Here is a 16176-nt window from a genome sequence, read left to right as displayed (position 1 = left end):
TGAGTAATTCTGGTACTGTTTGTTTTGTGGATATGCAGGAGGTCCATCAGAGTGGGGTCTGACAATGCCCTGTATGCCAGGCATAGATCTCCCCTCAAACGCCTGTAGGAGACAGGATACACGGATAGTGGCTTGAGGCAGTCTGCACAGGACACATTACTTATGCACTGTATTCTTTTAGTGAGGAACCTCTGTGGATGTTCCAGTTGTTAGACATGCCTGGTTAGGTACATACCAAAGGGGGCATTGTACTCAATGATAGGCCAGATGAATGCTGAATACGGTGGAACAATGACTTTCTGGGACTCAGATGCCATACCTTTGTTTATAAGTTGCACAACATAGAATGATTTTCTCACCACTGTAGACATGTGATGATCTAAGTCCTAGACTGCTGGGTCAACTCAAAGGGGTGTGTTGTCAATACGATAGTTACCAGGGATGGATGACTTCCCAAAGGAAACTATTATGCATTTCTTGGCATTTAGTTTTAGTCCATGGTTCTGACACCAGTTGTTTGTCTGTCAGCCCCTCTTGGAGAAAATTTGTGTCAGAGTGAGATTCAATGACAGCTCCTAATTTGTAATCATCTGCAAATTTAGTCAGCCAGAGACCACTGACATTGGCATTTACTTCTGAGAAGTAAATGCCAAAAAGGAGTGGTCTAAGGACTGATCTCTGACGGACTCCACTTGTGACTGGCCTCTCTATAGAGTTGAACTCCCCAATTCTAACTTCCTGGGTTCTGTCTGTGAGCCAGTTGGCTATCCACCGGGTGATGTATGGTCCAGAGCAGGCAAAGGAGGAGATACAAAAGTTTGTCCAACAAAAAGTGAGACATCAAACAGAAGGGAACTCTACTTTTCATTTTTCTGATGTTAAAGCCCATAGACAAACTTTGCAGTGATACATTTTTCAATGGTCCAAAGGAAAATGCTTGAGAGACTGGAAAAAAGCACAGGAGTTGACTAGAAGAATCAGGAGTACCTTGACCGTGAACCAGAGTCTGGGGTTGGAAGATGGAGATGAAGAGGAAGATCATTAAAACTGAAATTAGTGAATAAATGTGAGACTATAAAGCATCAATCACATTTGTTAAGTATGGCATAATAAGAAAAAGTGGCTGCGAAAGACTGGACTTTTGTTGACTTTGTTGGGGGACTGAAATGCATATACCCCACTTCATGTCATTAATGCTTGGATGGACACTAAAATGAAAAAAGAAGACAAAAGAGGAATAATTGCAAGTTAAACAATTGTATTCTCATCAGTATTTGTTGAAAAAAAATCATGCTATAAATTACATGTTATATAGTAACACATGTTCAGTGATTGTTGTGAGTGATAAAAATGCTAAATTAAAATAGTACTTTTTTAGTTAGACAAATTCAGGTGATACAGTATAAAAAGAGAAACAAGGCTAGACAAAAGCATGTTCAAATGAATATGCTGTAATCTTGGGCTGTTGGAATGGGAGGTGAGGCACAAAAGTGCACTGATTATAATATATGTAGAGTTGAGATGTTTTCTCTTACTTTTGTGTAGATGAATCTGTAGATTAATGCCCCTGACTTAATCTAATAAGTTTCTTGTGCAAGTATGTGTGCTATAAAAAACAAAAGAACACTGTAAATGTAATGAAAAGTTCTCCTTTAGCAAATAAATGTTCATTGTGAGTTGAGGTCTGGAGATGTTGACAGCTGTACATTCTGTTCTTATGTTTCCATGGAGACAAGATGAATACAGGGCCAGGCAATAAATCTTGAGATCACTGGACATTGTTTGCTGAGAGAAATGTAAAATTAAAAAGTATAAGGGTGAGCAGGATGATACAAATTAAAGTTTGAAATTATTGGAAGTGAATAAGAAATACCAGTTTTCCTGGTACCTAAATATCTCATTGCATTTGCTGGAAGAGTGTATAATTTAGTTTTATTTAAAGATACCCAGTGCATGTTTTCTTAGGGCTAAAAGTTAATGTTTTTTAAAAGCATTCAAGCTGTTTCTTGTAACTAGGAGGGGAATAAAGATGAGACAAGTACAGGCAGCAATCAGTGTAATTAGGAACACAGGCTGTAACATGCACTTTAGCATGGATAACCTTAAATTTAGGTTAGGTAATGCCTGTGGGTATAGCTGTTGATTAGGGACAATTGTTCTTATCAGGAGGGTTAAACTTCATTATTTGAAGATGTACAGTGTTTTATGTGTTTACATTAATAGGTTAGGGGGTGTTTTGTGTGCTTGTGTGTGTGTGTGTGCATGCATGTGTGTGTTTTTGAGAGCTTTAATTAAAATAAAAGGTCTTGTAAAGTGTGACATAGGTTCAAATGGAGATGACAAGAAATAAGTGTATAAAGAAGAAATAACTGTATAAAGGATGAGCCTGCCAAACATCAATAGATGCATGTAACACAAAAGCTGACATATGTAATAGGTGTGTATAATAATTCATAATGGCTACCCTATCCTTATTTTTTTGAAATGTGAATGGCCTTACTGATATAGACAAAAATAATTATATTAAGAAAAGGAGAGTGAAATAACAATTCTACAAGAGTCACATTTGGAAACAAGTGAGCATGTAAATTTGATAAAGAAGGGTTTTCAGGGTGAATATTCAGCAGAGCATCAAGTACAAAGGAAAAGAGGAGTACTTATACTAATTGCTAGAGGAGCTCCAATAGTGAGAGAAGGAGGAAAAATTAATAATGGTTGATTTGTGGGTGTAAGGGGCTACTGGCAAGGTAGGAGGAATACACTGGAATGTATTTATACTCCATCTAAAACTGCTATTGTGGAGTTTAAGAAATGTTTTTGAGAAATAATTAATTTTCAGCAGGGAATGTTAGTTATAGGTGGGGACTAGAACTTGATTTGCAATAGTAAAGATGCAGATGAGAGATCTAGAAGGGAAAACATAACAAAATATGGTAGATTTTTGTAGAAATTTATGAAAATATTTGGTATGGAAAAAGTACAGTTATGTACACTTACCATAAATGTAGATGTTTGAGTGTATTCACTGTTGCAGTCATTACATTTGGGTAATCTGCTGGCAGGTTACCCTCAGTCAGCCTGAATTCCAAAGTCTTGGGTCCTGTGTCGGTTGCTGTCTCCTCTTCCATGACATCAGGTCATCACTGGTATAAAACATGCAGCCGACGACATTTTCTTTAGTTTTTCTTGCCCCAGATGAGGTGCCCCCAAAAAGGTAGCAATATATATATATATATATATATATATATATATATATATCAGCATCAAAATAAACTTTACCTTCATCTACAAGCAAATACACCACATAGGTTGTAGAAGATAGAGAAGAAAAGATAAACTCCAGAATGACAGGGGAATGGCGGGAGGGTAACCTGGACTGCAACAGTGAATACACTCGAACATCTACATTTATGGTACGTGTACACAACTGTACTATGTTCTTTGTGTTTCACAGTTGCAGTCATTACATTTGGGTAGAATCCCAAAGCTATGGTTGGGAGGCTGGAGCTAAAAAGCATTAGGTGCGGCTATAAGGCCCTGCAGAACTGCAGTGGCAAAGCCTGCCCTGGACTTAGAGTAGAGAGGCAAATGATAATGCTTTGTAAAGGTGTGAAAAGAATTTCAAGTAGCAGACTCTAGAATGCCTTTGGTTGGTACTCCTCTGAGAAAGGCTGCTGAAGTAGCTGCAGCTCTGGTGGAATGAGACCTAATGCCCTTGGGCACAGGTTTACCATGGTGTAAGTAGCACAAACGGATGCAGTGACTTATCCACTTTGAAACTGTCTGCTTTGAAATAGCCTTTCCTTCTGATCCTGCAGCATATGTCACTAGTAATTGCTCAGTTTTTCTTAGAGCTTTAGTCCTGCTCAAGTAGAATCTTAGCTGTCTGTGTACATCCAAGTAATGCAGAATTCTCTCCCCCTTGTTCTGCGGATTTGAATAAAAGGTTTGCAAATGAATTGTTTGGTTAAGAGCCACACTGGAAACCATCTTAGGCATAAATGTAGGATTTGTCCTCAGAGACACCCTGTCTGGGTAAAATATGATAAAAGGCTCTACAGCCATGAGGGCCTGTAGCTCTGAAACTCTTCTTGCTGAAGTAATTGTCAGTAGCAGAGCTGTTTTCCATGATAAGAACTTAGCAGTAGCAGCTGGTTCAAATGGAGTCAGGGTGAGCTTTTCCAACACATAATTGAGGTCCCATGCAGGTAATGGTGAACTTCTAGGAGGCCTTAAATTTTTTGCTCCTCTAAGATACTTCTTTAGTAAAGGATGAGAAAAGATTGGTGGTTCTGTATTGTAATGAGCCAAAATGGCAGAGGCATGGATTTTAATTGATGAGAAAGATAGGCCTTTGTCAAGCATCTCAGTCAAGTATTGTAATATCTGAGGAATATTTGGTTCTGCTGTATCAGTTCCTTGTGCATGATTCCAAGCACAGAATCGCTTCCATTTATCAGCATAAGATTTTCTAGTACTAGGCCTTCTGGCTTCCAAAATGACATCCATCACAGCTTTACTGAGAGGTGTTGTTTGTATAACTACATGCTCAGCCATGCTGCCAGGTTCAGTGTCTGGAGTTGATTGTGCAGGATCTAATTGTTTTGCTGGGACAGTAGTTGAGGTTTTTGAGGTAAGGTCCAAGCTGGGTATTGAGACAAGTTCCTTAGGATTGGGTGCCAGTATTGGCGGGGCCAGTCCGGGGTAATTAGTATCCTCTTTGGTTTCTCTTGTCTGACTTTTAGGAGGACCTTGGGAAGAAGAGGCAGAGGAGGAAAGGCGTAAACTGATAGTTTTTTCCAACTGAAGAACAGGCCGTCCACTTTCCATGCTTGTCTGTGATAAGTCCTTGTGCAGAATCTTTTCAATTGATAATTTTGAGGAGAGGCAAATAGATCTATGTCTGAGATCCCCCATTTCTTTGTTATCATGCTGAACACTTGTGGATTTAGTTTCCACTCGTGAGGATCCATAAGGTTTCTACTTAAATCGTCTGCCAGAGTATTTTGCTTTCCTGGCAGGAATTGAGCTTGAAGATGTATTTGGTAAGTCAAAGCTGTGTCCCACAATGCCATGGCTAATTTGCAAGGGGGGTATGAGTGTGTGCCTCCTTGCTTATTTATATACCACATGACCACGGTGTTGTCCATCTTTATCAGTAGTTGTCCTGGATGAAGTAAGTCCTTGAGGCTGTTAGGGCATTTTGAACAGCTAGCATCTCTTTCTGGTTGACATGTAGATGCATTTGTTTTGGGGTCCATATGCCCTGAATGCATCTTCCTGCCATGTGGGCCCCCCAGGCATAATCTGATACGTCTGTTGTTAAGGTTTGGCTGGCAGGGAGTAGAGTGAAGGCCTGTCCCATGTTTTGGTGACATGCCTTTATCCATCATAGAAACTCCTGTTGTAGGCAGGGAATGAGAGGAATCATTGTTTCCAGACTGTGAGAATGTTGACTCCATAAACTTTTTAGGTACCACTGAAGTTTCCTCATATGCAGTCTTGCATATGGAATCAGTAGGATGCAGGATGCCATGAAGCCCAAAGCCTGCAGAATTTGTCTTGCAGACAACTGGGTTTTTGTTGCCACCAGTTTGAAGTAAGCAGTCAGTTGCCTTTGCTTGTCTGGTGTGAGGTAAGCCATCTGGGCAGTTGTATTCAAGCTTGCACCCAGGAATGTTATCTTTTGAGAGGGTACCAGCTGTGATTTCATTTCGTTTATTGTGTACCCTAGGTATGTTAGAAGCCTTTTCACAAACTCCAGGTGTTGAAGAAGAATGTCCTTGTTCTCTGCTTGAATGAGACAGTCGTCCAAGTAAGGATATATTTGTATACTTCTTTGTCTGCAAAATGCAATTACTGGTGCCAGGCACTTTGTTAAGATCCTGGGTGCAGTAGATAAGCCAAAGGGCAGTGCATAGAATTGGTAATGCATTAAGCCAGCCTTTAATCTGAGGTATCTTCTGCACGATTGTCTTATTGGGACATGCAGGTATGCCACTTTTAGGTCTAATGTCACCAGCCAAGCATTCTTGCCCAGCATGGGCAGAAGCTGCTGCAACGTCAGCATTTTGAATTTTGGAATGTCCAGGTATGTGTTCAAAATCGATAAATCCAGTATTGGCAGCCAGGCCTTGTCCTTTCTGGGTACCAAGAACAGTCTTGAGTAAAAACCTTGTCCTTTTTCCTGTTTTGGCACTGGCTGAATGGCCCCCATATCCATAAGGGATGTAACCTGTTTCTGTGCCTCTGCCGATAGATTTTTTTGGCAGATCTGGCCAACTGTTTGCCATTGGCAGAGTTTGAAAATGGAATCTGTATCTCCGTGATACTACGTTTAGTACCCACTTGTCCTGGGTTATTAACTGCCAATTTTGAGCAAAAAGTGCTAATTTTCCCCCTAAGGGTGCTGCCAAAAGATAAGTGCTTGGTGTTGGCAGAGGAAAGTCATTGGGACTGATTTCTGTAGGTTTGAGCTTTATCTCCTCCAGATTTAGAGGCAGAAGTGCCCCATTGCTTTGACCTGTATGAATCTTGCGCCTGATATCTGGAACTCTTAGGGCATCTGGATTTGCCCCTTTGAGCTCTGTCTGACACAGGAAAGGACCAATTTGTTGTAGGCCAGTGTCTACTGAATCTTGGTGGCTGCACTTGTAAGAAGTCTTTTACAGTTTGCATAGACTTAGCTTTGTCTTCCATTTTCTTTAAAACCTCTTCTGCCTTAATACCAAACAAAGTATCATGCTGTAAAGGTGCATCTAGCAATTTAGCTTTAACATGATCAAGCAAATTTTGTTCCTTTAGCCATGCATGCCTCCTAATCACAGATCCAGTAACTGTGGCCCTGCAGGAGGCCTCTAAGGAGTCAAAACCACATTGCAAAGTATGCTTTCCAACCTGTTCAGCTGCATGCAATAATTCCTGCAATTCTTTATTTTCTGCACATTCAGAAATCAACATAATTTTCTGTTTCAGCAATCCCATAACATGTTGTTGATACTTAAGCGTATGAAACTGACAGTTTAAGGCCCTGATTGCCAAGGTTACAAATGTATAAACCTTTTTTTCCCCATCTGTCCAGTGCCCTTGAATCTCTGTCAGAGGGGGTAGGATTTTTTGCTGTTGAGGCCTTAACTCCCTTTGGACCCTGTGAAATAGTTTCAGGATCAGCAGCAGGGTTTCTAAATAAAAATTTATGTGAGTCAGGGACCCTGTAATATCGGTCAGGCTTACTGGGAGCCGGAGGTAAGGAGTCAAGGGTCAGGCTTGACTCCGAAAACATATCATCCACAATGTTTAAAACAGGGGGAATGGCTAAAGGTCTGTGCTGAGGGAGAAGGAAATCCCTGAGCCTCTTTTTTGATTCTGAGAAATCTTGACTCTCCCAGTGAAAATGCTCCCTCAAAGTATGCAAGGTTTCTCCAAATGAGTAATCCTCAGGAGGTGATGCAGATGGTATAGACTCCTCTGCGTCAGAATCCTTATAGGGAGGTATAGATAATTCCTGATCAGAAGAGGAATAAGAAGAAATAGAAACTTGATCTGAAGATTCATAATCAGTGTCTTGCCTAGGCCTCTTACTTGGAGGGGGATGGGAACCCCTAATCAAGGTAATAAGGTCTTCAGCCATTTTTATCATTTGTTTTTTTAGGCATAGAGGCCTGTGCATGTGGCTCATGGATCATTTTTTTAGTTTCAGAAGTTGCTTTTGTCTTTGGTTTTGCAGCTGTCATCGGTTTGATATACAAATGTTGAGAACTGAAAACCCCCTCAGAAGCCGGTGCCTGCTCAGCGACTCCAGACCCATCTGAGGGAGATACATCCGTGTGTCCAATATTTTGAATATCTCGCGGCATGCCGGACTCCACATGGGTGTCGGTAGAGGCCTGCAACTCTAAAGTTGTGGGTATCAGGGGCTGCAAAAGCACCTCACTGAGTACCGGCGAACTAGTGACTGGCTTAGGAGAAGCTTCGTCATCGGTTTTGGACCTCGACTGTCTCTCTCTGTCCTTTTCCTTGTGTTTTTTTATGTACTCCGGTAGCCGGATTGCTATCCGACGACATTTCTGGGTAGTTAAATCTGTTTCCAAAATACTTTGAGGCAAAAATATACCGACGCTTAATAGTGCATTGGTTAAATCTAGCATGAAACCGACAGCCAGGCACGTTGTGATCAGGGTCTAGGCCAGGAATACAGTATAAATGGAAATCCTTATGAGGTATTTGCTTCCCACAAGTAATACAATTATTAACTTTTTGTGACATTGGTATGGAGCAAGAAAAAAGTTTCCCCAATGGGGTACTTAGCTTTAGTGAAGACTTTGGTTCTGAAACTCAAACTCAAATATTTCAGGAGTCGGCCAACCAGCACTTGCGAAATGCTTCTGCTTTGGGCACTGTGCGGCAAGAAAGACTAAAGAAAATGGCATCGGCTGCATGTTTTATACCCCTGACGACCTGACGTCATGGAAGAGGAGACAACAACTGATGCAGGACCCAAGACTTTGGAATTCAGGCCGACTGAGGGCAACTTGCCAGCAGATTAGCCAAATGTAATGACTGCAACAGTGAAACACGAAGAACATCAGAAATTCAGTAGAAGGAATTCTGAGAGAATTTACATATTATTCCCCAAGGTACACTAATGGGGCTATACTAGACAGAACTTATATTTCACAGGAACATGTGCATTTAATTGAAAGCTTTAACTCATATAACACCTCTTTATAACACCCTATCCCTTACCTCTTCTACTTAACAGCCCCACCCCCTACAAGTTCTTAATAATTATTTACCTCATCAGGTACAATCTCTTCAGCACTTTTATTAATATTATACAACCTCTCTCCTATCATTTCACCATTATATAGCCCCTCTCTTACCATTCACCTTTATTTCACTCTATTGCTCACCACTTTTATCGACTCCTTAGCCTCTTACAACACCCTCTTCCACCCTCATCCTCTCTTTACTTATCTCACTTCTCCCCTCAACATACCCTAACTCCTTATCTACACATCACTATGACCCCATCACACAAGGATACATACACAAAACTACTACTCTTGCTTGTCTTACTATACCATATACATTAACCTTCTTTGAACATGCTGACTTTCCTGGACAACACCACCCCTACCAGCAAACCCTACCCATCTCCCATATAAACTTACTCAGCCACAGTAACATAACCTCCACCTCTATCTATATACTTCCTAAGTATCATAGATGTACCCATTTGGCTTACTTCCATATCAGAAAAACCCTAAACATTCACTATAAACTTCTTAAGTCTATTCAACTTCCTCAAAAACACCCACTACTAGATGGTGACATTCATCCAAACCCTGGCCCTCATACTGTTATTCCCACTAACCACCACAACCCAACCCCTCCTATCACTCTCTCTAATAGATCATCTAACTCCCTTTTGATAGCTCACCTTAACATCCGCAGCATCAACAATAAAATTTCCCACTTACACGCACTCTTAGATGTGCACTCATTCGATATTCTCTGTATTACAGAGACATGGCTAAAGCCCTCAACTCTGGACCAGGAGATTACCCCTCCCAGATATAATATCCTGAGATGTGACCGCAATAATAAAAAGGGCGGAGGAGTAGCCATTTTATACAAATCTGAACTCCAAATCTTACCTCTCAATATGCCCCTACCCTCAGATACAAATGCTGAAACCCTCAGTATAAAACTCCAAATTAACAACTCAAAATCTATCTATATAATTTGCACATATCTCCCCCCTGTAAATAATATCAGCACTCTGGAAAATATTCTTAGCTACCTCTCTACAAACCTACCTCAGGAAACCATTGTCTTAGGCGACATTAATATAGACTGGGCAACCTGTAATTCCCCTAATCCTATCAATTACATAAATCTTCACGGTTTCTCTCAAATAATAACCACTCCTACTAGAATCCATAAGCCAAGCAGTAAGGAATCCACCCTTGACTGGATACTACTCAACAGCCATGTTGGTACTTATAAACCAGGTACCCTTCCTGATGACATTAGTGACCATATGCTAACCTATATTATTAAACAAAAAGTTCATAGCCCTAACACTAATACTTTTAAAACCTCCCGTTCCAAAAAACACTTTAACCCAGTCAGTTTCCAAAATGAACTAAGAGCATGTGACTGGTCACCTTTGCTTCATCTTCAACTTGATGAAGCAGTGACCTATTTCAATACCAGATTCCTTCAAATCCTAGATTTCCATGCCCATATCACACTTCCTGAATAAGGACCAAAACCGCCCCCTGGCTCTCAAAACTAACCGAACAAAAGATCCTCCTCGGAAATAAAATCTGGGCCAAATGGAGAGCCACAAAAAAACCCATCAGATCACCTCCACTTCAAACAATTAAGAAATGCCACCAAAAAACAAATTCTCCAAGACAAAAAAGAATATTACCTTCACCTCCAACAAACCCACCAACAAAAACCACAAAGATTCTGGTCAGACATAAACAATCTTCTTAAGCCAGGCCACTCTACAACTGCTGCCCCCTCAGGCTTCAACCATAATAATGCCAACCAGATTCCAGATGCCTTTAATAACTACTTTAGCAAAGCCATTCTAACCCTAGCTAATACTTTGCCACCTGTCACCTCTTCCCAGTTAGATACCACTAATACTCCATCTCCTACCTTTCATATAAAACCAGTACCCACATCCTTCATATGCAATCTCCTCCTAAAACTTAAGCCCTGCACCCCTTCTGCTGATTGTCTTCCTGCTGAATTCCTGCAAATTGCAGCTAAAGCCATTGCCTATCCCATCTCCATACTTATAAATAGAACAATCTCAGAAAGCAAAATCCCATCCATATGGAAAGTATCCCATATCATCCCTCTACACAAAGGTGGCCCATCTACTGAACTTTTCAATATTCATCCCATTGCCTTACTCTCTCCAATAGCTAAAATAATGGAGAGATGCATTCACAGACAACTACTTGAACACCTTCTACAGAATAACTTATTTGCAAGCTGCCAACACAGTTTTAGACCATTCCATAGCACAACAACTGCCCTGCTATCCTTCTCTGACACCATAAACAAAAACCAAAACAATAACACATTTTCATCTACACTTTTCATTGACCTTTCAAAGGCCTTCAATATAGTGAATCATAACTTGCTTATTGACATACTAAAGGTCCAGTCACTTGATGCACAGGCATTACAATGGTTTAAATCCTATCTGGAAAACCGACACCAAGCCGTACTCTGGAATAATAATCTTTCCACACCACTCCCTGTGAACATAGGAGTACCTCAAAGCTCTATTTTAGGTCCTCTTCTCTTCTCTTTATTTATAAATAACCTACACACCACAATTCCACAAGCCACCTGCATACAATATGCAGATGATTCTACCTTAATTTGTTCAGCCAAGTCCATAACCTCTCTCCAGTCAATCACCCAATCCGTATTTAACAGTGCTGAAAACTGGTTCTTGCAACATGGTCTCCTACTGAACCCCAAAAAAACTAAATTATTGCTCTTTGCTCCTACTCTTAAGTCATCTCAACTGTACTTCACTGTAACCTCTAACAATGGTACTAACATATCCCCTGACACTACTACCCGTCTACTGGGAGTAACAATTGATAACCACCTTAGCTATGATCACCATATTAACTCTACAATAAAGTCTGTTAACAAAAAACTTGGCACCCTTTACAGAATCAAACCCTTCCTAACCCCTTCTGCCAGGATAAACATTTCCCAGACCCATCTGATTTCTACCCTATTCTATGCCTCTGCAATATATACTAATCTTTCTAAAAGCAACCTCTACAAACTCTCAGCATGTTACAATAACATAGCCAGATTTGCCACTGGCACCCCCTTTAGAACCCACCGTTGTCACAACATCAAACAACTGGGATGGTTAGAACTGCAGAACCAACTGCTATGCCAACAACTTGTCATCTCCCATAAGATTCTCTATCATCCTAACAATACTCCAATCCTCAATAATCTGATCACCCCCTACAAAAATCTTACTACACTTCGATCAGCTAATAAGCTACTAGTTTCCACTGTTAAATCCAACAACAAAGCAGGGACTCTCTTTTCTCCAACACAATAGGAAAAAGTTGGAACCAGCTTCCTAATGAACTTACCACCCTCACTTCCACTCTTCTTTTCAAAACACTACTTAAAGAATACCTTAAAACTCACTGGCTCTGTCCCTGCTCTAACCCTGACTAACACCTCCTTCCCCTTGCTGCTCTCGCTATTCTCCTGATCTACTGCACTATCAGTCCTTGTGGTAATGAAAGTATATTAGTCCATAATTTTATTAATTGTTATCTCTGAAATGCTCACTAAATGTATTTTGTTTTAGTATATCCTACTATACTGCTTTGTTTCAAGTCCAACTGAACCTCAATTATAAACCATCTACTGTATTTCTGTCAACTATTACTATATATAATATTGTCTGTGCCTTTGCTTGGAGCTTTTCTCCCCGGGCCTCTACTGAAAATGGACATATAACCAGCTAGACTAGCCCGGACAACAAATGTAAAATAAAATAAATAAAATATTCATAAACTATTTCAGATTATGCACCAATAAAAACTAAGATAAAAATACAGTACAATGAAGTAAAAATTAGACACACTCCCCCTCCTACCTGTTAAAAAGAGAGGAATTTAAGGAATGGGTAGTGGAAATTATTTGAGAGTTAAGAGAGATAGAAATTTCTTCAGATGTTATAGCTAGTTAGTTGGATACAATGAAAGTGGAGTTTAAAAATAGGTTAGAAATAAAAGAAAAAGAGATATGGTTAAGAAGTAACAAGAATCATTTGGAGCGGCTGACAAAGGTTAAAGTATTTCAGAATAAGAGGAATCTCACAGAACAAAAAGATGAGCAACTGCAGAGTGCTACAGGAAAAGGGATTACCTTAATAATATGCATGAGTTTAGAAAGATTGCTGTTAAGCAACTGTTTTTTGATAACTCCAGAACACAAAAATGTTTTACAATGACTTGGCAACAGAAAGTAGAAAGGGTTGTTGCCAAACCTAGAGAGCCTATAACAAGAAAAATAACCAGAGATCATGTAGCAGTATTACAGATATTTCAGAAATTTTCTGAATGGTTATATAAAGTAGAGAAATGTGCAAATCAAGAAAGAGCACAAATTGAAATAGTTATGGAAGACTTAAGTATGCCAAGGTTGAAGGTAGATAAGGCTCAACAATTGATTACTGAGATAGGAGTAGATGGGATGGAAGAGGTGGCATGAGGTCAGTCTGCAGGGGAGACATCGGGGTACATGGTGTTCCTGTATGGGTTTGGAGACTGGGAGGGGGAAGGTAGTGGAGATCTGGAGGGTTTTGTTTGAGAATATTTTGAAAGGAAGGGAGGTAACAGCAACCTAGAGGAAGGCTGTGGTGACTGTGGTATCTAAGGTCAGCTTCATGTAGGCCTATATTGGTTTTGAAGCATGAATGTGAAGTGTTAGTTTTCATAGTGGTTGGGGGGATTGCAAATGTGTTGCCAAGAGTGATAGATCCGGATCAATGTGGTTTTATATAGGAGAGGCAGGTATTTGGCAACACTGCTAGAATGACAGTGGTTCAGTGGGAGGCACAGTACAGGAGGTATTGCTGTTGAGGTGGGTCTTGGTACAGAAAGAGCATTTGATGGAGTTGGCTGTGATCTTGTGAGAGGGGCAGGGGAGGCATTTGCATTCCCTGATACAATAATAAAGTTGATTAGGGGGATGTATGAGGGATCGGACGCAGTAGTTGAGGTGGGAGGGTTCCTCTTTGCTAGGTTGTGTCTGAGTGGGGGAACTGGGTGGGTCCTTCTTCCACCAGTAGTAGTGTAGGCAAAACAGGGAAAGCTGTATCACTAAACAGGGTGGAGATCTGAAAAAAAAATCTCATGTTAATGTCTCTTTCTGAGCTTTATGTGTAAAATATTCTGCAATGCAAACTTTTTAAATATAGCTGCTTGCACTAATCAATATTACTAAATATATTGTTAGAGTATAGAATACATATTGAAAAAAGTCCTTTTTACTGTTTTTATCACTCAGGAACTTGGAAAATGAATTTCGAAGACTTAGTAATTTAAGTTTTCAACATAACTTTATTCAGCTTCAAGTTATACAAAAAAAGGCAAACATTGTCACAAGTTTCATTTTTAAATTTACACAAAAAATATATATATGTATACGTATATATATATATATATATATATATATATATATATATATATATATATAAAAAGCTTTTTGCACACAACTCTTAGCTTTGCAGAGCCCATGAACTTTAGAGTAATTTGAGATCTTGCCCACTGCATATTTTTGTTTTACTGGAATATCTACAACTAGAAGTCCAGATGAGGGACTGCCAAATGGGAGTTCCTCATATACGTGGCACTTAAAAAGTGGTACATTTTATGATATATCTGTGCTGCAGTAGTATTTTAAGTATTTTTGGTGAAGTCACAGTGACATGCTGAACTGCACTGGTCAGAGCCATAGCTTGACAGTCACTTATAACTCAGGTACCAGTATCCATTTCCAGTCTTCAGAATGCAATCAACAGGCAACTAATCACATAGGGTTTTAAGAAAACCAAAGAATCACAATTCAGTACAGTAATGAAATGTGTAAAGCAGGAAGCTGTGCTTATAACACTGCTCTTATCCCTACAGAATGCACTATTAAGGAAAAAGTTCAACCCCCCCCCCTCATTACAACTATAAGCATTGTAATTAGAATTAAGGGGCACTTCTTGATATATTGCTTTGTTGGGGTCCCCAAGCTGTACCCAGCTGCCAATTATGGGTAAGAACAGCAGTGAACACCACATGTAAAAAGCATCTTCCACCTGAAATGATGCCGGCTGAAAATGGAAGGAAAAGGTTCAGTTTAGTAATCACAGCATGAACACTACCACTATTACTGGTAATTATTTCTCTTAGGGACAATGGTTGTGATATGGTAAAACTATTTCAGAAGAACAGCAACAAATCTTTTTGTTAAATTTGAGATAATGTACAATGTGTGGATGCAAAAGTTTCTCACACTTACTTTAATACATCACATGAGGATTGTCACTGTTAGTGTAGTAGTGTTTAGCCTGAATTTTGTTATACGTAGATAGACATACTGTACATCTGATAGAAGTTAGTCTATAGTAACACTTTATGAATGTACCACAAGAAATTACTAAGCAACCAAAGCCCAGGAACCTTCTTAGGGACTAGTTCAAAGCAATAACACTTTTGGACCTGCTGCCATTCTAGCTGAACCAGCAAACAGGCTTATTTCAGTAGTACTGAGAGGGATTCTTGTTTTAGTTCTGGAAAGGAGGGGCATGCTCAAGTTAAAACCAAAGACTGACCATCTGTAGAGATGTGGGAGACCTACTTGTCTCTACAGACTGTAGTCAGCATCTACAGGCCTACAAAGATTATTCCTTTAATGTGTTCTAGAAATAAGAGAGGAAAGAAGGTTAGCTATGCAGTTGGTGATACCACTAAATTATAGGGAAACTACACTGTTATGCATGGGACCTTAGTGCTGTTGCTAGGGAAAGCAAAGCATTTTCTTTCTGCCTTCTTATCTCTGCTGGTGACACTGATGTTCACTTAGTCATCCATCATCAAGAGCATGTAAGTTAACATAGGGGCTAGACACAAGAAGCACAGCTGCCTTTGTAGGCCGTGATTTTCCTAGAGCTCTTCACTTCAAAACAACTGAATGTCAGGAAGCAGGTATCTGTGTTAAAATTCCCATTAGTGAGGTTTGTCAGATGGAGATGCACCTCCAGTGGATGCAAATCCTACTGTGTGTTTCCTGGTAAGCTTCATGTTCCAGTGGATGCATGCTTTCAATTTGCTTCATAGTTAATAAAGCCTTTTCATGTTGTATAGATTCCAGACCGTATGATCTAATTGTGAAAATAGTATCCAGCATGCATTTCACATCTGTACCAACCTCTGACTAATGACAGTGGGTACAGTCTGCCACATAACTTAATTAATTTTATGGCTTAAACCATCATCCACTTGTTTGGTTAGGTCTACGATCACATATAAAATGTTCATCTGTATGACACCTGTATAACTTGCACTAACTAATTAGGATAACCATAGAACCTGTCTGATGGTC

Source organism: Protopterus annectens, chromosome 8.part0 (assembly GCF_019279795.1).
Source record: "Protopterus annectens isolate FY-2018-M chromosome 8.part0, PAN1.0, whole genome shotgun sequence".
NCBI classification, from domain to species: domain Eukaryota; kingdom Metazoa; phylum Chordata; order Ceratodontiformes; family Protopteridae; genus Protopterus; species Protopterus annectens.
This window is presented reverse-complemented; position numbering follows the sequence as displayed.